This window comes from Cyprinus carpio, unplaced genomic scaffold (genome assembly GCF_018340385.1).
Source record: "Cyprinus carpio isolate SPL01 unplaced genomic scaffold, ASM1834038v1 S000006694, whole genome shotgun sequence".
Taxonomy (NCBI): domain Eukaryota; kingdom Metazoa; phylum Chordata; class Actinopteri; order Cypriniformes; family Cyprinidae; genus Cyprinus; species Cyprinus carpio.
In genome coordinates this window covers 246,987-269,744 of record NW_024879306.1, presented here as the reverse complement: position 1 = coordinate 269,744, position 22,758 = coordinate 246,987, and the positions used below count along the sequence as shown (strand labels likewise).

The 22,758-nt window shown below is 36.0% G+C and overlaps 1 pseudogene; it reads right to left on the bottom strand.

Annotated features, from left to right (window-relative positions):
* Positions 1-13,536: 13,536 nt before the first annotated feature.
* Positions 13,537-22,422, bottom strand: LOC109066289 (annotated as a pseudogene).
* Positions 22,423-22,758: the final 336 nt, after the last annotated feature.

The following is a 22,758-nucleotide window of genomic DNA, read 5'->3' as shown; positions in this document are numbered from 1 at the left end:
GATTTTTTAATTTTATGCTCACAGACCGTTAAGGCAAAAAGCCCCAACAAGAAACCTTCTGCTTAGATTACCAACCTAAGCAAAGAATTCAGTATGTGTAAGGGAGGTTTAGTGGTGTGGATATGATGGATACAAGGAATCAATGGGACACTATTAGGTTGAAGATGTGAATTTACAATGTTCCACTGACATTTTGTGCTCTGATTGCCAATCTTCTTCAACAATCAGAAAAGTTGAAAGTTGTACAGCGAGACGAGTTTGAGCGCTGCATTACATAGGAGGTCCGTTCACCATAGAGTTCGCTCTACGGATAGATAAACATACCCCTGAAGCGAGACTCAAGTTAGGGCTTTTGCTTTGTCTGGTTAGCTGGGGAGAATTTTTTGCCTCCAGGAATGGTTCCATAGTAGTTTAGAATTTATCGCTACAACAGAACATCGATTCAACTGTCCTCTTTTCATCAATGTAAAAAGCAGTACCTGACCGTTTGTTCAGTAGCTTGTACTGTTGTTGGTTATCTAAAGGTGGGGGTAGCTGGGCTCTATACCTATTAATACATGTAAAAAATATAAAAAACACAACACAAAAAATCGATTGACGCCACCCAAAGAACAGCTAAGACACTACAATAATTATTATTGTTTATTACTCTCTATTCCACATTTTGCATAAGTTTCAAGTTTAGTTTATTGACAAGTTACATTAATGTATCACGAGTAACCCATGTAATGTTTAATCACATCTTAACTTTTACTATCCCTGTATATCGTACATATGTATTGTAAAATCCTTCTATTTGAAAAAAAAATATATAACTAATCATTAACAGGTTTAGAAATATAGAAATACTATTTTAGATTAAATTTATAGTTGATTTTAATATTCTTATTCTTATTTCGTTATTATTTATTCCCATCCGACACAATTAATACATCATACATACATCACAGTTATATGATGAATGAATAATGCTAAAAATAATAATAAAATCATTTCTTATAAATAATAAATTGCGAGAAATTATAATAATAGGAATGGCTAAAATTATCTCTTATATAATTGTATTATATATTACATTTTAAACACAATAGAATATTTGAAATCTTATTATTAATTAGTATTTCTTATTAATAATAATAAATGACGAATTGGATCCCCTTTCAAAACACAATATATTGTTATCAGTGTTTGTATTCTTAGTAGGAGTCGTATTAGTTACCAGTCATTAAATAATTAAACGGAAATTATATTTAAAATGTAAACATTTGCCTTTAATGTATTTATTAATTTTGTATTACTGTTATTATAAAATCTATTATATTGTATTATCAAAATATACTATTATATCATTCCTGTTAACTATATCATATTTTATTTTAACCCAAGATAAACTTGAATACTTTGAATCTTATATTATTGACTATTTAGTCGCGACAAGTAGATGTTAATAATAATAATAATATTATATATAAATTTAATATCAAACTTTATTAAAAAAATAACACCAGAGATTAATTTATTAGTAGTAGATGATAATTATTATTATGGAATACTAATAAAAATGGAAGTTATACTTAAAAAGTAATACATTTACTGTAACCAATTGCTTTTATTTGTATTAATTATTTAACAATTATAATAATTATTACAAAGTACAATTATAAAACAATCCAACATATACAGATGACAATATTAGTATTATCAAAAAGTTATGGACTATTTTAGTCATGTGTGTTCAAAACTTTGAAATGCCCGTGTAGGCTTCGTCAGCTACATATCCTAGCTGTTATTTGACTAAAAGTTGTAGATAATATACAGTTTTATTATGCATGAGAGAAAAGAGCAGTTCTACGTCCAAGGCAGCTCGGGGCTAAAAAATTAAAAAGCTGGTCTACATAGATCTGAATAAACAAAGGAAAAACTTTAACTGCACAATGTGTTCAGCGAAATGAGCAAAGAACACAAAAACAGATGACATCTGTACCCAACATTAATTGCTTGCAAAAAAAACAGGTTGAAAGCCTCAAAAGAAATGAACCAATTACCATGTACGGAACACAGACAACCAGACTGAGAGGAACTACGCAGCAAAAGAGAGGAACTGTAACATGGCTAGGCACGAACAGGGTTTGAAAAAGATGGAAAGAAACTGCACCAACCAGAATTGTGGTAATAAAATGAAAAATAATAAATTATAAGGTACGTAGATCCAATAAATGAAACTAATACGAAAAGAGAAAAGGAATCCACACACCAAACAAAGGCAAAGTTCAAGGTCATTTGAACAAAAAATTTACTTCTGAACGATTTACATGGAGAATATGCAACAAAAAACTAAAGTGCACTAAAAACAAAAATGTGACAAAAAAATATATATTTGAAAAACACAAGGGCGAAACCCCTGAAACTTGGAAATCAGTATAAAGCATTGATTGGTAGTGAATGCCGCTAAAACCAGTCATCTCTAGCGTCTAACACATAAACGAACAAAACGCTTCTTTCAGATATTTCATTCAGTGCGTCAGTGGGTGGTTTGTTTGGGTGCATTTTATGCTTTTACATTCACTGAAAATATTACATGTAATCTGTGAATTAAAAACCACATTCATTATTCCATAGGTGATGTTGAAACTCTGTATCCAATTTTCATATAACTACTATGCAAAACCCCACGTTCCAGTTTAAGTCTTGGAAGTGGATCAAAATAGTCCAATAACTCAAAATTTTCCTCCAGACTGTCGTGACGAGGGTGACTTAAATCTGGCAGACACGTTAGACTCACGGTAGGGAATTTGGCACACAACTCTGATCCACATGCATTCATTATAAAATAGCATGAATACTCACAGAGAATCTTCATTTGTAAAGCTTTAATCCGGGAATTAAGGGGTTTTTTTCTTTCTTTTTAATCTAAATATTACTTACATTTAAATATTTTGTCATGTCATATTCATTACTTTTACATCAAAAATTACTTTTCAGTTGACAGTAAATGTGCAAAATGGCCAAAATGTGTCATTTAAAAAAATACATAATTAAATACATAGAAAATTAAGATTTTAACCAACATTCACATTGTTTTTTTTTTTATCTTCTTTTATTCAGCCAAGATTGCATGTTACGTGATTAAAAAGTAAAGACCTTTTAAATGTTACACAGAATAATATTTTTCCAATATAAATACTGTGCTTCCGATACTTCTACTCAAATTAAACCTGAAAGAAAAAAATGGGTTCCCTCAAAAAATAAAAGCAAAACAAGTTGTTTCAACACTGATCAGAAATGTTTAAATGAGCACCCAAATGTATGTAACGTAATTTTTTTTATAATAATAATAATAATAATAATGCATTTTTCTAGAGTTAAAAAAAAAATCTTGAGAAATGTTTTGAACGGGAAATATCGCCAGCTATCGCAAAAAAAACAGTCGGTGATTGCCATTGGTTCAGCTCGTCTAGCCAAACTTTGTCAATCCCTACCTCTAAAATTAAAAAAACCAAAAAAAAAAATCATACCAACAACCCGTTTCATCTGTAATTTGCACGTGAGCACGCACAGCCAGGCCCCATACATGCAGTTGTTGAAGCAAGCTTGCTATTGATGCGTGGAATAGCGATGTGACCTGTTTCATAAACAGTTGTTCCAAGCGTTCTGTCCTTTAAAGTCGTTTGTGCGGTGACCAAATCCAAAAGCGAATAACCAGCCTTTAAAATCAATTTTGCGTAGCAAAGACAGGTCTCTGCGAATCAGAAAGCTCATAGGGGCGATACGTTGGCGCGCGAAATTAGTCCAAAAGTCAAGCCGCTGCCTTTGGTTTGGTTGGAAAGAACGTAACCAATCAAATTCAGTGCCAATGTCCTAAAGGACCCTCATTTATGGTAACGCATAGAAAACAACATAAAATCCTCCAAACACAACTCCATTTGTGTGCTATTTGCTGCCAAATCTGGTGATCAATATCATAGGCATAGTTGTGGGTGGGGGGGTGTTTGGCCACCTTGATGTTTAATGTGTATTATATACAGCTATGCGTCTTGTTGAGAGTCCTTTTGGTATGACGTAAGACCACGGTGTTCTCCGATTTCCAAAGATCAATGAACCATACGTCTTGCTGACTTCAAATACATATGAGAACCACTGGCAACCTACGCATCGAAGTTCAATAATGAGCGGTAAAGTGAGAGTCCACCCAAAACTGAACATTCTGTCATCAGTTTATTTTCACAACCCTAAGGGCGCTCCCAACCTGTAGGACTTGAAACTAGTAAGCCGCAAGGGGGGAGATCAGGTAAGCACATCCATCGGCCTTTAAAAGGAGATGTCACTTAACATGGTCTCCACCCCGCTGCGCGTCTGTGACAATTGTGTCATTACATACACTTACACGCCATGTCGTTTCCAAACACATAAAAGCTGGTTCGTCGTGCGGAACAGACACAATTTAAGATAGATTTGGAATGAAAACCGGGAAACTTGTGACTGGTACACATAGAGCTGCCAAGCTCAAAAGAACATGGCCAGGTCCAGAAAAGTATGAAAAGCATTCATTGGACAATATCTTCCAGCTGCCATCAGAGGTTCAACGCATAATGGTTATGAATCTACGACAATACCTTTTGTAACGATGAACTACAACCAAACTACACGACTTTAGTCAAACAATTTGGTCTAATCTTTGTCACTCCGCATAACCCTCGGAGCGCCATTTTGGAGAATCTGAGCGATACGCAGGCAGCTTACACTCTTCTGTGTCAGCTGCGCTACACTGATGCACCTGTGTTCCTTTCAGATCATACTAGTGTAACTTATACGTAATCAAACTCTTCTTTGTGGCATGGCGGACGCCGAAGAGGTTTAAGCTGAACCTTTATAGCTTATGAGTTCTCCAAAATGGGACACACGCTAATAGTGGGAGTGTCACAGAAAGCTGCCAAATTTTTTGCATAAAGTTCATTTCTTTTGTTTTATTCGAATGGGTTACACAAAAGTGTAGTGTAGTCGCGTCATAACGGTAGCGTTGAACCACATTTAACTGCCTCCATACACGTTGACTATGTCCGCCCTCTTGGCATAGTTAAACGTGTCATCACGCACAAATACATCTCAATGAGTTTCAAAATGGACACAACATTTGCGCACGATCGGCGTTGTTAAAAAATGCCTAAATGTAATAGCTTGTGGTGGTTTGGTGTTTTTAATATCCATTCACTCAATATTACAATGCTTTTTTTTAAAACTATAGTATTTTTTTGTTGTTATTTAGTGTTAGCTACATGGAGTTGTCTTCTTAGTATTAGTGTTAGTTTAGCAAAATCATCCTGCTGAATTCCTATTGCCGATATAGATCTTTATCCTAGGGCTGCCTGACCTACTTGCTCTCCGAGTTGTTCACAAGACCTATTTTGACCCTGTCCATATGACCAGAGTGCTTACATATAGCATCCCCCCCCTCCCCATAGAAACGCATCTCAACCATGACCTATCTAGGTTGTGTCACTTTTGAGCCGACCTCTTTTTTTAAAAAACATTCAAAAACCAACAAGGTGTTTCTCATATGACATGCCATCATACGGTACAAGTACGGTTGAGGTTCTGTTCTAATGTTATGACTGATTCAATGTCACATCGATCATGATGAATTACAAGGCCTAAATTGATACACCCACTTTCTCATATTACGCAATCGAATCATCTTGACTTCAGAAAATTTTGGACTCACGAGGCTGATTTCTATGAATTCTTCTTATACAATATCTCTGCTAATTGAAGCTTTTTGAAATAAGTAAAATGTGCCTAGAAACCTCTCAATGGAGTCACAGCATCTCTTAAGATTTCTTTAAAAAATACCTTCATGTTGGGTTTTTGAAGATGAACAAAAGTTCTTATGTGGGTGATTTCGGAGGTCTTAAGGGGGTTCCCTGGTAAGATGCCTCTTCTGTTCCACACGTTAGAATCATGATTCTGTGGTGTCGTCTACTGAACACAGTTTTATAAACAGTAGTGCTTTGTACTAACTCTACAATTCTTTTCTCTAATGGTTTAAGGGTTAACACACCACCCTTCTTTTACACCCCTGTCAAGAAACCAACTTTCTTCAGGATGACAAGCTACCATTTGGTAGCATGTTAATTTAAATGTTAATGATTTCTCTGCTGACCCTCGCCCTCACTTTCGTATCCCGAGCTGCTCACTTGAGTCTGTTTACACTATTTAGGGATGGTTTTACCGTCATTCACTATTGACACTTGATTATATTAGCACATATAGTTCGAAAGGCGCGATTCTGGCAACAGATTCATTAAAAAAACCTTATACTAACGTTATTCTTCTGGTTGTGAAGCTGGATTCACTAATGATTTCGCACGAACATCAGAGTCATTTAGGTAGATTGGTGGTTGCAGCAGTTCCCTCGTTCAAAAAACAGCAATGTAATTCAGTGTGTCCCTCAAGCAGGCGTCCAGTATGATGTCAGCGAGTAAATGAAGGATGTCTATGTTCATTAATTACATCCAACTACCAAACACCTGCCAATCGCGTATAGGAGACAGGATCTTGTCTGTCTACACCTCGTGTCTCATTGGGCGGTTGAAACCAGATCGCGCAACGAGTATCGGACCAGCTCCACAGTTGTCAGGGCCGTTCCAGTCGTGTCTGACACGCCACTTCTCAATCCAAACTAATCGTGAGATGGCCGCGCCTTCTCTGGGTGACTGTTCACACAGACAGACAGGGATCTTACGTATCGAGGCGTCACTTCTGAGAAAAGGGAACATATTGAGTATTCAGCCGCGAAATTTAAAAAAAAAAAAACAAACATCCTGTGCTGTGTTTTTATCATTATAGGGTGGTTGTGTACACACACTGTGCCACACCAAACGAGTGCGTCAGTGCAACAAACTTGTACCTCGCAAAGTGAATGTAGCATGTCCGAATACGTGACTCTCCTTTAAGCCGTGTGAGTAATTATGACAGAATTTTTCAATTTTTTGGATGAATTATCCCTTTAAGGAGGCTGGCGCTAGCAAGCATAATGACCTTGTGGTGATGAGTTCAAAAAAAAAAAACATCGATCTAATGGTAATTGTGGGCTTGACATGACAGAACCACTTGCACCGCTTCTGTTATAACGACCGAAATTGGACAAGTTGGGCTTCTTCATTGGTGAAATTATGCAAGCGCTCTGATGGACAAGGATCGTTGCAGCCACTGCGAAGCGCCCCATCATGAAGCCTCAGCTGTATTGTTTGGGCTCGTCAAGGCTACCTTAACCCCTTGTATCGCTTTATCGTATCTTAATTATCATGGGTGGCCATGAAGACAAATACTCTTTCCTGGCTCACAGTCCCTTGAGAATCAACGGCTCACCCGGAAGAGTATCAGGTGGCCCTCCCTTCACCAAGTCCGCACAATCGCGTGCATACAGAGTGTCTGTTCATGAAATAAGGCAGTATCCCTCAACACTGATAATTAAAATAAGACCTTTTCTCTGCCTAACATTTATTAAGCATCACTGACAAAATTGCCATTTGTGACCCTACCAGAGATACTGATACTCATGACAATATTGGCAGTTATAGTGCATTTCAGGTAGTTGTTCAATAGTACTTTTCAGACACTTTGTAGAAAGGTACTGTAACCATATTTCTACTTAAATGTTTACTTATTATATTTAATATGTTATATTAATATTGTTTGGTGGGAAAAAAAAAAAAAATCCTAACCATCCTAATCCTAAACATTTGCCGAGTCCCCACACGGCTCATTTCTTGCACCGCTCTTGTTTAAGCTTTCCCACTAAGGTCCAATATGAGAAAGAACCAAATTGCCTAGGGTCACAGCTAGTGCTGATGATACCCAGATTTACCTAGCCTTATCGCCACAATGACTACAGCCCCATTGACCTCCCTCTGCCAAATGCATTGATGAAATTCCCAGTTTTATGTGCCAAGAAAACTTTCTTCAGTTAAACAAGGAAAAACTGCAAGTCATTGCATTTGGAAACCAAGATGAAGTTTTCAAAGAAGCAATGCAGTACCTTGACTCTAGGGGTCTTTCAAACAACTAAAAATATCAAGACAGGAATCTTGGTGTGATATCTGGAGACAGACCTTAGTTTGTTCAGTAGTTCATGTCAAAGCAGTAATTTAAATCAGCATTCTATCATCTAAAAACATTGCAATAATTAGATGCTTTGTTTCCAGTCAAGACTTGGAGAAACTTCCCAACAAGAACCATTACACAGCTGCAGCTCATCCAGAACGCTGCTGCCAGAATTCTGTCCTAGGAACCAGAAAAATGCGCCTGAGCATATCACACCAGAGACCTGCATGCTTTCCTAACATTGACTTTCAGTTATATTTAGGATGATTTTAAAGTACTTTTAACCTCTGTTCATAAAAATCACTCAATGGCTTAGGAAAACCTTAAATACATTGCAGATATGCTCAGTTGAATATAAACCCAACAGACCACTCCGATCATTAGATCGATTCAGTTAGAAATACCAAGGGCGTTCACACAAAACAAGGGTAGTCTGCTTTTGGCCTGCCCGCAAATTGTGAACCAGCTTCCCGAAGAGATCAGGATGTGTTAAAACATAGCCACATTTAAATCCAGACTCAAAACTCCTCTGTTTAGCACTGTGCGATGTCCGAACTGATTGCAATGTATTTTATAGTATTGCACTGTAGTTTTAATGTAATCCAAAATGATTGCACTGTATTTTATGTATACTTCATTTTCTCTTTTTGTTAATGGTCTTAAATGCATTATTAATTTTATAAATTTTTAACCTCAGTTTTTAAATTGTTTTTATTTCCTTGTGGTCTTATTTTTTTTATGATTATTTTACTTCTATTTTATTTAAGCACTTTGAATTCTACCAATGTGTACTAAATGTGCCTATAGAACACTAAACTTGCCTCATGACCTTACAAGTACTTCAAAAATCCTCTCAATTATTATAACATCTGGGCTTCCCTGGATATATACAAACAACTAACAATAATAAATAAATGAAGAGGAAGACTAGAAAAAAAAATCATTTTTAATGCATCCTGGCGCTGCTAGAATATCAACAGTAAATAAAATAAATAAATAAAAAAAAGAAACTGTTAAAAGTACTCACTACAAAACCTTTGGACCAGTAAGTTGTAAAGGATTATCACAGTTAGTTTCTAAGGCACACATCAAAAGCTTGGTTTTGGCTTGTCATTCCTCCTGGCCTTGTTTTGCTTTATGGTCTGAAGCAGAACTTTGCGACCAGTAAATCAACACATGAAGCGAGTCAGTCATGTTTTTCACAGGCTTTTGCATGAATGCGTGTAGTCAGGTGCAATGGGTGTTGTTGTAATCTGAGGAAAGAGAAAGTGATGCTACGAGCGTCACACATCTGCTATCACTTAGCAGATTTCAAACTCTGCCACCGTCAGTGTGCAAGTAACCAACAGGCGCAAAAACACGGCCTCTCCATCCATCTTTAAAGGCCTACTGCTGCAAGATGAAAGCCTGGAAGGGCATAACCAAAACAGAAGACATACAAGTCTGCAAGGAGAAAATGAAAGCATCAACTATCACTGCCTTTACTTCTTAAGAGAGTGGATTTAGGTTGGCTCCACATCATGAAAAGTACAACAGCACTGAGCTTTATTTGCAGAATTGCAGTCAATTTTGATTGAAACAAGTTATTTCCCATGAGAAAAAAAATAAAATAAAAGCATCTAAAACTAATTCACACAGTACTTTTATAAAAAGGTACAGGTTTGATATAATCACATGCTATTATTTCAGGAGCCTAGGTTTTCACAAGAATGCTATGTTTTGTCTTTGTTGGTCTATGTTCTCAGCTCATATTTGTACCTCTTGGATGTGTAGTGGCCTGCTGTGGTCCTTCTGTTCACAGGGCACCACCTTGTGGATAATAGATCATTAAGCCTCTCAAGGAGAACAAAACAAAAAAGCCACTTATAAAAAGATTAGCAAAACACAATTAAAACTTTAGGTGAATGAGAGTGGCCTGACCTATAAGTAGCATAATGACTCAAAGACTCAGAGGCAGAGTTGTCCAAACTTTCCTGCAGATTAAATGAATTAACAACAGGTAATGAAGCAGAAAGAATTTATTATCAACCATAGATAGGAAAATACATTAGTGTAAAGGAACCTCTATGTACAGATCTCTAGAACTAAGAATACAGAGAACGAGAGAAAATAGTTGTTTTACCCATTCTTTTCCAGAGATTTTTTAAAGAGCTGCCTTTTTCGGATTTTGTTAGAGATTGAACATTCATTGAATATCATGAAAACTTTTTTTTTTTTTTTAATATGGATGTGTATCTCTGCTGGCTTTATCTTGAATGGTAAACAAGAGTTGATCCCATGTACTACATGATCTTATGTACAGTGTTAGTCACAGAGAAACTACTACAAAAGGACATTGGCCTCTACGAAACATAAGTATCTGGAGGGTAAAAACCAAAAGGTCCAGCTAATCTATCAATTTTATTGCAGCAGGTTTCTGTATTTAAAAAAGGCTGGAAAGTTTGTTCTATAATATAAAGGGTAAAGCAGAAAGAAAGCAAGAGGTAATGAAAAAAAAAGGAAAGAACAGTAAAAAAAGACATGATCCATTAATTGCACAGTTTCTCATTAGTTTAAGCATACATGTTGGAGGTGCACTACTAAAAGTAAGATTTTTTTTCATTTAATGTCTTTGTCTGGGAAGGATGAATTTTGAAAATAAATAAACACAAAAGTCTCTGAATTTAGTTTCCATTACTTTCTAGCACTTTAAGCAGCAATCGTCAAGTACAATCACTTATCACTGATTGCACCGATATCAAGTCAAATACTTCACCAGACAGTTTAATTTAAGCAAGGACACCATCTGCCGACAAACACCTGGTGTCAAACAGCTCTCCATCACGACATTCAATTTCATAAAAAATAGTCTACTAACAAGCAGGACGATCTACAGATTTAAACATGATCTGTCTTTCTATCATTCAATCAGAGAAGTAAAATATGTTATAGGACCAATAATCAAATGTTAGTAATTGTGAACCAGATCATTAAACAAAAATAGACACCAATAATGCAGGAGAATTCATTATATACACATACACAACACAATTCATTTGTTTTGTAGAAAGGAAATATTCAATACACATTTTATTCACACTTTTAAAAAAAACGAATCTCATTTCTACTATAATACCATTAACAACTCATGGTCACTTAAGACAAAACAAAATGCTGAAGAATATTGTGAAGAGGCCCCAAATAACAAAAGACTGCTCTGGTTCTTACTGCTAAACAAAGCAAGACGATAAAAGCCATGCTGCTGCATAGTTAAAAGACACTGATTAGTGACATGTTGAAATGTTGTGATGGTCATGCTGATGTCAGTTTAGTGAACCAAAATACATTAACAACAAATAGACCACTGCCAGGACACATCATTTACAAATCACAGAGATGAATAATTTGGTCCAAAGGCTCCGAACTAAAGGTTTTGGAGATAGTTTCAAAAATAAAAATCCCACATGGAAGTACCATATGAGGAAAATCTAACTCCTGCAATTGGCTTCAGAAGAAACACATCAAACTGGCACTACACAGAAAGATTATGGCTATATAATATGAAATTGAAAATGTAAGTGTATCAGACTTTAAAATGTCTGGTGCGGTTGCAAAAATTATAAATGTTTAGAAATTTGGAATAAAATGTGGATAACTAAAGATCAAAACATTCTTAGTACCCAATTTCTAAAGACTCTTCGACCTCAGAAAAATGAAGATACACTGATAGCATAATGCAATCTAAAAGGAAACTACTGAATATCCTTTTTTTTTTTTTTTTTTTTTAGACCAGTGGTTGGGAAGTTGCTCACCGAAGAGTATGCAAGACAGATACAGAGTTGCACGATATATAGGAATGGTAGAAGTGTTACTGACTTGATTCACACTAGACAGATGGCATGTTACGTAGCTTCGTGATTCCCCTCCCTTTATGTATATCTACAGTGAGACACACCTGAAATAATAGCTTAAGATGAATGATTGAATGGACAAGAAAAGCATGAAACTCTGAAATTTACAAAAGAAAATAAATTACTATAGTAAAAAAAAAAAAAAAAAAAAGAGTGCAAAATGAGCAATGAGTGCAAAAAGTATGGCAGTGAGAACCAGAAACAACATCTTTGTCTTTTACACAACTGGTTAATGTTTTGATTAATTTTGATACAAATGTACAACACAATCTTAATTGTCTGAATTTGGATCATAATTATTTCTTGATACAAAAAAAAAAAAAAAAAGCATTCTTGCATGTGGCTCATATACAATCAGGTCAAGCTTAAATCTGTCCATTTATATTATATTCGATTAAATTTTATACAAAGACCTGGGAGGACCTTTCTGATTCAATAAAGAAGGTGGCTAAGGCTAGGTCAGAGCATTACTACCTTAAGAAACAGTGCTACAGATCTTTCCAGGGATGTGTGTATGCGTGTGTGTAATGAGAGGATGAAAAGGTATGGGAAATCCTTTTCAGCCCAATACAGTGAGAAATCGCTGTGTTAAAAGACTCCCTGGTTTAGTCTTCTTATATAAAACCTCCCTTTCTAATAAAAACCTCCTGTTTAAATTATTCACATAGCCTGTGGTACAAAGAAACATAGAGAGCCTGCCTCCATAGAACGGGTTAAAATAAAAGTGTGCAAAAAGCAGTGCCGCTGAATCGAAACATCTAAAATAATTTGGTTTACATTTAGCACGATTAAGCTCACAACTTTTCCAATTCCCACCTGAGGGAGAAGGACAAATAAGTGCTTTTTTTATGTTGTCTAAGCTTGTTTAAAAAACATTCCGTTACAGTGCCCTCGCATAGAATGTCTAAAATGTTCTGAATATTGCACCATTGATGGGAGAATAAAAACATCAGGAGATGAAGCACCGATGTTTAAGCACCGCACTAGCTCCACAAAGCTCGCTTCCACTCTCCTTTCTATTTGGGGACTGATTTTACTTACTGAGTTTGGTCTGTAAAACACATTAGTCACTCATCCAAAGGAGAGTTATGCAGGTGTGCATGAAATGAAATTCAACTGCAAGTCCAAGTGGAAAATTAACTTTAAAGAACTTTAAATTTAGGCTGGAAAAAAAGATTAATGCTTATTTGCAGGATCAGAAGTGCAACAATGGCTGTTTGTTAGTATTAAGGTCTGACCATAAAAGGAATTAAAATAATCTGCAATTCCTTTGAGTGTGTGACAAAGTGAGTTACCCTCCTCTTACAGTTTGGACACATTTCATGCACACAAGCTATGCCCAACAATTAAAAGTATGATAATATATCAGCCTATGGGGAGGGAATGATTCAACAAAAATAAAATGAGATCTACAGCTTAACAGATAGAAAAAAAAAAAAAAAACTCCCTTACAAATAGAAACTATTTGTCTAAATATATAAATTGCTTAGAGGTTTCATTCATCGTTTTTTTTTTTTTTTTTCAGAAAAACTTATAAGAACCTGTGACTCTGCAGCAACCACCAGTGGCCAGAAGGGCTCACTACCTGTGCCCAGCTAAGTGGACTCCATTGAGAAGGGGAGGATAAGGCAGGACCAACTCCAGTTGTGCAAACAGGGAGAAGTGATCAGAGGGGATGTGAGGGTGTGGGCAACCAATGATATTGTTCCTCCAGGAGCCAGTCTGTGTCCAAAGGCCTGAGGACACCCAGCACGTTCAGTTGTGGTCTGGAGTAGAAGATGTAGTCAATGACACCCTAAAATGGGTTTAAAAAAGGGAGTTGTGAGCATGCACCGTTGAATCACAATAAACAATTAATTCTTTCTGCCATTCTTCTGTCATGTTACGGTACACGGCAGAGCAAGCAACAACACAATCACACAAACCTTCAAATACAACCACAACTAACTATGGAACTACCCACTCTATACCGTACCAACACATTAGGGCCTTTCAAACCACGGGAACCTTTTCATAGTACCAGAACTAACTATGGAACTACCCACTTTTTGGCGTTTTCACACCGCCGGAACTGGGTGCGATTTTAGTACCGGACTGCCTTTTTCGAGAACCAAATTATCTGCTACTCCAGAGCAGGGTCTAACCAGCACAACTGGTTCTCTACACGTGACGCAAGATACATTGACTGGCCAGACGCGTTCGGAAAACGCCCTCACCCGCCGTGATTTAAAACGCTGTGTAAACATACTGTAAACAATCAAGTGTCAACTTATTTCACAAGTTTGATGAACAGCGATAGATGGACGCTGAAGTGCAGGCACTTGTAGCAAATGTATCACTGCTAGTTGTCGTTGGAGATTCTTACTCCTCCTTTCCATTCTTTCAATCACTTTACGTATACGTCGACATTTCATGTCCATTATTGTGTAACCCGCGAAACACAACAAAAAAACAGCTCCGATACTTCAGTACTGTACATTTAGTTCTGGAACTAAAGCGGTGCAAAAGGCCCTACTGTGACACAAAAATAGGTACTATTGATCAGTAGAAATAATAACTAGATTTTATAGTAAAACTTGTCTTGGTACCAAAGTATTTAACATGGCTATTCGTAAACTCCAAACAACGGCTGTCACTGTGAGCTCAATGGTACTTACCTTGAAGTCAAAAGTGTAATTGGTGTAAGGCATAATCACATTCTCATAGGCACTCTTCAGCTTGAAACCATGCGTGATTCTCCCGTTAGATGTGCCGGTTTTGCCGTTGCAGTTGAAGTTGTTCAGACTGTCACTGTAGCGCAGCTCCTTGAAAGTCTTTGTGTGTGCAGTCCACCCCACCTGTGCTCAGGGTACTCCACAACACCTACGATCAGATTTAAAACTCAAATAAACATGTCTGACCAAAGCATACCTGTATCTACTGCAATTGAGACAATACTGCAAAAAAAGATGAACTCAGAAATCAACCTGATTTACTTTGATAAATGTAATTGGCCTTATTTTGTTTTCATCAGTGCTTGAAAAAAAAAAAAAAACATTTTCATTCTTCCAAAAAATCCTATATTTTCTGCTGATTAGGGGCCCCATGAAAGCGGTTTTATTTTTTCCCATTTAAAATTTTTAGGATTCTATTTTAATTATTAAATTAAAGGTTCAGTAAATCAAAAAAAGTGTCTAATTAATTAAAAAAAAAATGAAGCTTACACAATTTAACCAAAATTTATTAAAATCAAAAAATCCGGTTATTTTTTTTTTTGGTCTGCATACCTAATCAACTGAATTCATAAAACTTCAACAATTTAATAATTTAAATTTGATTAACTGTACAGCCCTACTTTTATTTAATTTATCCGAATTTTTCCAAATGTCTGTGACATTCAGAATTAAACTGTAAATTCCCTTTTTATGACTGGATTCCAGTCGGAATGTCCATGCTTTCCCACATCGCTGAGGTAACCAAGAGCATGTCACAATGAGCAAGAAAGTAGTTATTCCTGTTAAACTCACAACAGTCAATCATCTGTTTCAAGACTCAAAAACACCTCTATTCTACACAAAATAGAAACAAGTCACTTTGAATATTTTTGGCTTTAAGAAGGTTTACCACGAGTCAGGAGAGTGAGTTGAGGTCGGCACAAAGCACCAAAGGGATGCTGCTGGTTTCTCCAGATACGGAGGAGAGCTTCAGACTACGGAGGCTTTGTCTATGATATTCTTCACCTCTGACAGGAACATCATGGTCTGCAACCAGCTTCACGTCAGAATATTCTGGGTCCCAATGCATGTGAGCATTTGCCACTAGAAGGAAGCTGTTTCTCCATAGCATGGATAGATTTACCTGCTGTAGAAAAGTTTTTTATAAAGACATTGTTTTCAATTAAAATCTGACTGGATGAGCATAATGTAGACTTCATTTAGGGTAGTGAAAAAAAGTTTATAAATGACATATATTACAATAAATTACACAGCTGTTTGGAAATGGTGTGGAAAATAGGAAATTACATTTGCATTTTTTGTCATTTTTGTAGCATTATATTTGTGATGCACACATATTATATTCATTAATACTTTCATTAGATTTACATTAGATTTCAATACAGTAAACTTCACTGAATAAATACAGTAATATGTTTTTAGTAAGTGCATTTTAACTTATAGAGCATATTTAAATTCAGCTTACACTGACAAAAGTGCTGTGGAGAACAATCATAAAATACAGTAAAAATATAAAACTACAAGTTAGTTACTAGTCTATAAGTTAAAGTAATCAGGAAAGGTTATAGAGTAAAGATGTGTCTTAAGTCTAGATTTAAAGACAGAAATAGAAGGAGCACAACTTAATGTCAGGTGGCAACTGATTCCCTAACCGTGGAGCAGCAACTGCAAAAGGCTCTGTCACTTTTCAATTTAAAGTGACCCGTGGGGCATATAAAAGATGGCTTTTTTGGCAGATAGGAGGGATTTAACTAAATTAAAAATAATAATATTAAGATCAGAGGGTGTAAGATGGGGCTTGTCCATTAAGAGCTTTAAAAAACAATCAACAAAAGTTTTAACTGAATTCCAAAACAGTCAGGAAATGATTCTCAATTGATAGTAGCTGTTTTTAAAAGCTAAGCTAATTTGCTTTTCAAGAAAAAGCTCAGAGTCAAAAACACCTACATTTTATGCATGTGACTTAATCATATGGATGTAAGACTCTCTAAGTAACTGGCTATAGAGAGTTTCTGCTTTTGGAAGGACCAAAGATAATCACCCTCAGTTTTCTCATTGTTAATCTGGAGGAAATTTATTTGCCATCCAGCATTAAATATCCTCAAGACAGTCCATGAGAGGCTGCATAGATTTTAATGAAATGTACATCTGAGAATCAACAGCACAGAAATTAAAAGAAATTTTACATTTCCTATATTATATTACCAAGCAGGACGCATGTACTTTTAATTAATTAAAGAGTAATAGCCCCAAAATGGGGACCCCTGAGGAACCCCACAGGAGAAAGAAACAGATGATGAGAAAAAACTGGCCAATAGCCACTGAGAATATCTTGGGATTTAATGTATCACTCAAACCCCACAGTATCCTTAATGCCTACCCAATGTTCAAGGCGTGACAACGGATATTGTGTTCTACTGTGTCAAAAACTGGCACTCAGAGCCAGTAAAATCAAAACTGCGTTTTCACCCAGACTCAACTTCAAGTAACTGTTTTGAAAAAAGTCTCTTATGCTCACCACGGCCACTTACTAAAACAGTAGTATATTGTGAAATATTACAATTCTTTTTATGCAATTTATTCCTGTGATGCCAAAGGTGAATTTCAGCAGTCACATGAGCCTTCAGAAATCATTCTAATATGCTGATCTGGTTGAAAACAGTTCTGTTCAATATTTTTGTGAAAAGCAGATTTTTATTTTTTTTTATATATTATATGAAAAAAAAATTTAATTAAAGATTTAATTTTTAATCTTTATGTCACTTTTTTTGCTATCAGTTGAATGTGTTCTTGCTAAATAAATAAGTATTAATTTATTTATTTATTAATTAAAAATAACATTATACTGACCACAAACACTAGTGTACACTATTGTTTAATCTTTTTTTACAGTACAAATTAATAATAATATAAGATTTTTTGCATTATGCTAAAAAGAATAAGGGCAGGAGGGTGCTTAACTGTCATGAAAATAATGTCACGATGGAAAAAATCTGAATTGTGCAGATACTCACATGACAACTCTATTAACTTTCCTTCTTTAGCTCCAGCAGCACAGCCACTCCAATGTTGTCTTTGGTCATGACACGATTCAGCATAGCCTCTGAGCCATCTGAATTGGCCATAGCCAGCTGGTTAAACTCTACTGTGTGTTTCTGCACCATGCTGAACCTAACAGCAAAGAAGGAAAAATCCAGTTCCATGTGTTCATTCAAAACAACACTGAAACAAACCTCTAAGATGAAGTCTGATACCACAATTCTCAACCTTTGAGTGTTACTTTACTCACTTTTCAATCTTGTAGAATATTGCACATCCATCTACTGTTTCCTGTCCGATTCAGACATGGTTCTGGCCCGGGATTTTGGGCTGAAGAATCCATCATATCACTGTTTACTCAGCTCCACAAGGAAGTAGTTGTAATACTGCTCTGTCTCCACTTCCTGGGTATGATACAGCAGATTAAGTGATTTTGACAAACAGTGCTTTAGGGGTATACATGCATTGACTATTCAGAGCTACCTGTTGTGAATCACTGAACTAAAAAAAAAAAAGTGACCTCCAAAGAAACAAAACACAAAGAGAGCACTTCATCTATTAGGACAGGCATTCTCAATACATTCTAAGTGGCTTTGTTATGTGGTACATACATAAGTATTTAAAAAAACATGTATAAAATTACATTAACACGCATTTCAGTTATGATACATTCTAAAGAGTTTTAAAGACTGACCTAGCATTTTTGGCTGGTCTGAGATGTTGTAATTGTACTGCATATTTTGCGTTAAAACTAAATAAGAGCAACCACAAGCTATGCAATTTTAGTACAGCTGCATTAAAATTTAGGATTACATAAATTCATTTTACCTGTAAGCTGATAAATATCTGCATTACAGCTGAGGATCTCCTGCATAATGGACTTTTTCCTGTAGCTCCAGTTAAGAGCCCAGGGTGGGCAGTAGCCATAGAGCTGGCGTGTGGCATACTTATCACACAGCACGTTGTAGCACATTACAGTTAACAGGGCTGATGAAGCAAAGAGGAGAAAGAAGGATCAGGCAAAGTGTCCTTAGATTTTGAATGATGTTCCACTATTTAAAAAATAAAAAATAAAATCATCTACCGGTTGGTCTTGTCCTTTCAGGCTCCTGCAGCACAATCCAGGACCTGGACGGAGGTGGCTCTGTTGGGACTGAGAAGACAAAGCATATCTATTTCAGGATAATAATTTGAATCAACTGTGCAATTTTAAGCAATATTTTCTAATGAAACATTATATATATATATAGCACCCAAATCAGCATATTAGAATTATTTCTGAAGGATCACGTGACACTGAAGCCTGAAGTAATGGCTAAAAATTCAGCTTTGCATCACAAGAATAAATTACAACTATATATATATATATATAAACAGTTGTTTTAAATTACAATAATATTTCAAAATATTAATGTTTTTACTTTTATCTATAAATAACAATAATAAATGCAGCTTTGATGAGCACAAGATACATATCTCAAAAACGTGAAAAAAATGCAACTGACCCCACCCCACCAAAAAAAAAAAAAAAAGTTTTAAACTGTAGTATAATGAATAGTTGCAAGAAAACAAAGTCAAATGGCACAAGTCCTTGGGAAATTTCACATTAAACCCCCCCTCCAAAAATCTTCATCAACATACTGTGAATACTTGATAGATCGCACAGCACTAACAGTGAATATTACTAACCTTGGACAACAGTCCATGACACTATAACAAAAAACATAGACAGATCCTTTAACAGTTAATTAGCCTGTGACACCTACTGCGCTTGATAGCACCAGCAAGATTGTCCAAAAGGTAGTTGAGCAGTCGCCGGGTACCATCTGGCTCCTGGTAGAGAGTCATATAATTTCTTGAGTGAGTGGATTGCCTGCAGAGACACACACAAACAATCAGTAGGAAACATTCTCTACACAGTGAGGATGTCAATCACCAGAACAATGACCACTCACCTTTCAACCCCAGTGTTTGTAACTGAAACAGTTTCCCCAATTCGAACGGCAGAACCCGCAACTGGTTGTTATTTAAAAGTAGTTCCCTGTGGAAACCATGAAACAAATGTGAAAACTACCAATATACCAGCTACGTGCTTGATGCTAAACTTAACAAACAAATAAATAAATAAAACTTCTCAGTAAAATCTTGACCAATGTCACACTTTTCATGTCATTTGTGATGACTGAATAAGGACTTTTTTAAAATCATTGTTAACATTTATAATAATGTTCACATTTGTTAAAATTACTGAATTATCTAACATGAACTAACAAACACCTATTTTTTACAACACTTGTTAATCTTTGCTAATGTTGTGGCAAATACAATTATTTATATGTGAGATTTTACATTCAGCAACCCTTTTGATTAAAAAAAAAAGTGCACAAATAGCACTTTAAAAGGGTGTACAAATGTGCTGTACAATTTCAAAAAAAGAATAAAAATAGAATACAGTAAGATACACAAATAAAAGGGGAAAAAAATGTTAGAAAATATAGAAAAAAAATATCTGCTCAAACCTAATGGTCATTAATAACAGTGCAGGCCTCACTAATGTAAACAAATGAAACTTTATTTTAAAGTGTTAACAAATCATTTTATAAAGATTGGACTCAAAGAGTGTTTTAACTGTTATTAAACCAGTTTTTAAAGAATTGAAGCTTAAATTCACTATTTACATTTATTACACTGAGATAAGGAAATCCTGGAAATCACAATTTTAAAATTCCCTGACATTTTCATGACTGTGGAAACCCTGTCGGGAGTGATCTAGTTTCATCAAGTGTGCTCATGAAAACATTAAGGACCTTTTTCCGCTATCCCCCCCCCCCCCCCCCCCCCCGTGTTGTAAACACATTAAATGGAACAAATGATCCATGGAAAGAATAACGCAGCTCTTGCTCCGAGCAGCTCACCTGAGAGACACCATGTTGCCAAGCTCTGCTGGCAGGCTCCTGATCTTATTGGATGACACGTCCAAGAACACAAGGTTGTGCAGCTTGGTGATTTCAGGTGGGATGCGTGACAGGGAGTTGTCACTGAGGTGCAGAGCAGTGAGGTGAGTGAGCGACCAAGGCCCGAGCTGAGACTTCCGAACATTACCTGAGGCATAAACAAGCATTAATAAAAATATCTCCTTTGTTAATAAGTTTCACTTTCATTGTAGAAGCGATCTGAAGTTGAGATTTCTCTCAGAGGGTTTACTTTGAGACATACCAGTTATTTCAAGCCCATCCCAGGTGGATTTTTTCCCACTGTTTGCCTCCTCACTGGACATGATAGTGTACATCCGCCTGGAATCAAGCGGGTCATATTTCTCTTTGGGCATTCCTAGACCACTGTATGGCACAAATACTTAATCAGATTTATATAACAAGACAAATTATTTACATGACATGATTCAGATATCTCAAAGCCTGTTTACAATCCAAACAAGAACACAATTTACAGCTGTTTATTTTATAATAGTATAATATGTATAATACTCCTGTCTTCCAAGCAAACTAAAACTATCACTCTATGAATCATTCTAATATGATGATTTTGTCCAAAGACATTTCTTATTATTATCAACGTTGAAAACCGTTTTTGCAGCTAAATGTTTTACGGAGAACTCGGATACATAACCATTTAAAATGTAAAAATGTTTTCCCAAATGTCTTACTTTATATAACAAGCATATAATTAAAAGTAAATAATAAACAGGCAGCTAAATGACCTCGCTAACTGGAACTGTCAAAACAAACCTAACTTGACAACTACTAGCGCCTTACAAGACCTAAACAAACCAGTTACACACACACTGCAACGCTAATTAGAAACAAGTCTAATGATGTTTAATCATCATATTTATACCACATTTAAAATATTAAATAAAAAAAATCAGAAAATCAACACACACAAGCTAATAAACAACTAGCTCTGTGCTATGCTAATGACCCAATTAAACTCATCAATACTCTAAAACGCGGCCTCCACAAAGTGACATTACATGAAATATCATGCTAATCATACACTTGTAAAAGTAATATGCATCCACTGCGTCTGTTTACTGAAGAAGTACGTTGATATTTTCCCACAGCTAACCTGACATGCTATCAGCATTAGCCACAGGCTGCTAAAGGTGCAGCCTTCTAAAAGATTTATATCTCAATTTACACTTGTATATGTGTTCAGTTAAATATTTAGGAAATACTGTGCACGTGTTTTAAAAATAACAATTGTATATAATATTCTCTGCATATGAACAAAGAGAGGCTAACTAGTGTAGCTATAGCTAACTTGGAAACAAACCCAAACAGGGACTCATATCAGCAGGAAATCTTTAGAAATAATATTTCAGAATTACCTTCAATGGCATAACAACCCCTGAAGTCAGCTGTGTGTCTCACTTCGGCGTTAATTAATGTGTTCGTGTCGGCTGTGCAGCTACGGGAAGCAGCGCAGCATCATGGCGGTGGGTTTTTGTGCAGCTGTTGTGCTGCTCTCCAAAACAAGGGTCCATGTGCCCATATCGAGCTGTCTGTTCCTGTCTCAAACCCTAGAGACCTGCCTACACAGAACGCACCTGTGGTCCTCAAAAGTGTTGTCTTGGTATGCAGCTCGTTAGAATTTGAGACGCAGTCATTCTTATTCTACCGTTTCATTCTTAATGTTGTCTAATACGTTTTGGATGGAACATGTTCTGAAAGTGTATGTTATGATGTAGCACCATTGATGTACCGTAGATTATTTGCAGTGAATGAGCAGAGGGGAAATCTTAATTAACTTACTGTTAGTAATTATGATTTGGGAGTCTAAACATAAATTAAATGCCACACAACTTATTGAAAATCATATAAGCAGGTGCACAGGAATTTATAACAGCAAAATAGTCTGACAAAAATACCACACACTGCTATAGCTTGCAAACCATTTCAATGCAACATTTGAAATCCTGAAGCTTGCATGACCAAAATTGTTGCATCAGAATATAAATTGCAGGCTATAGCAGTGTGCGGGATTCATCTTTTATG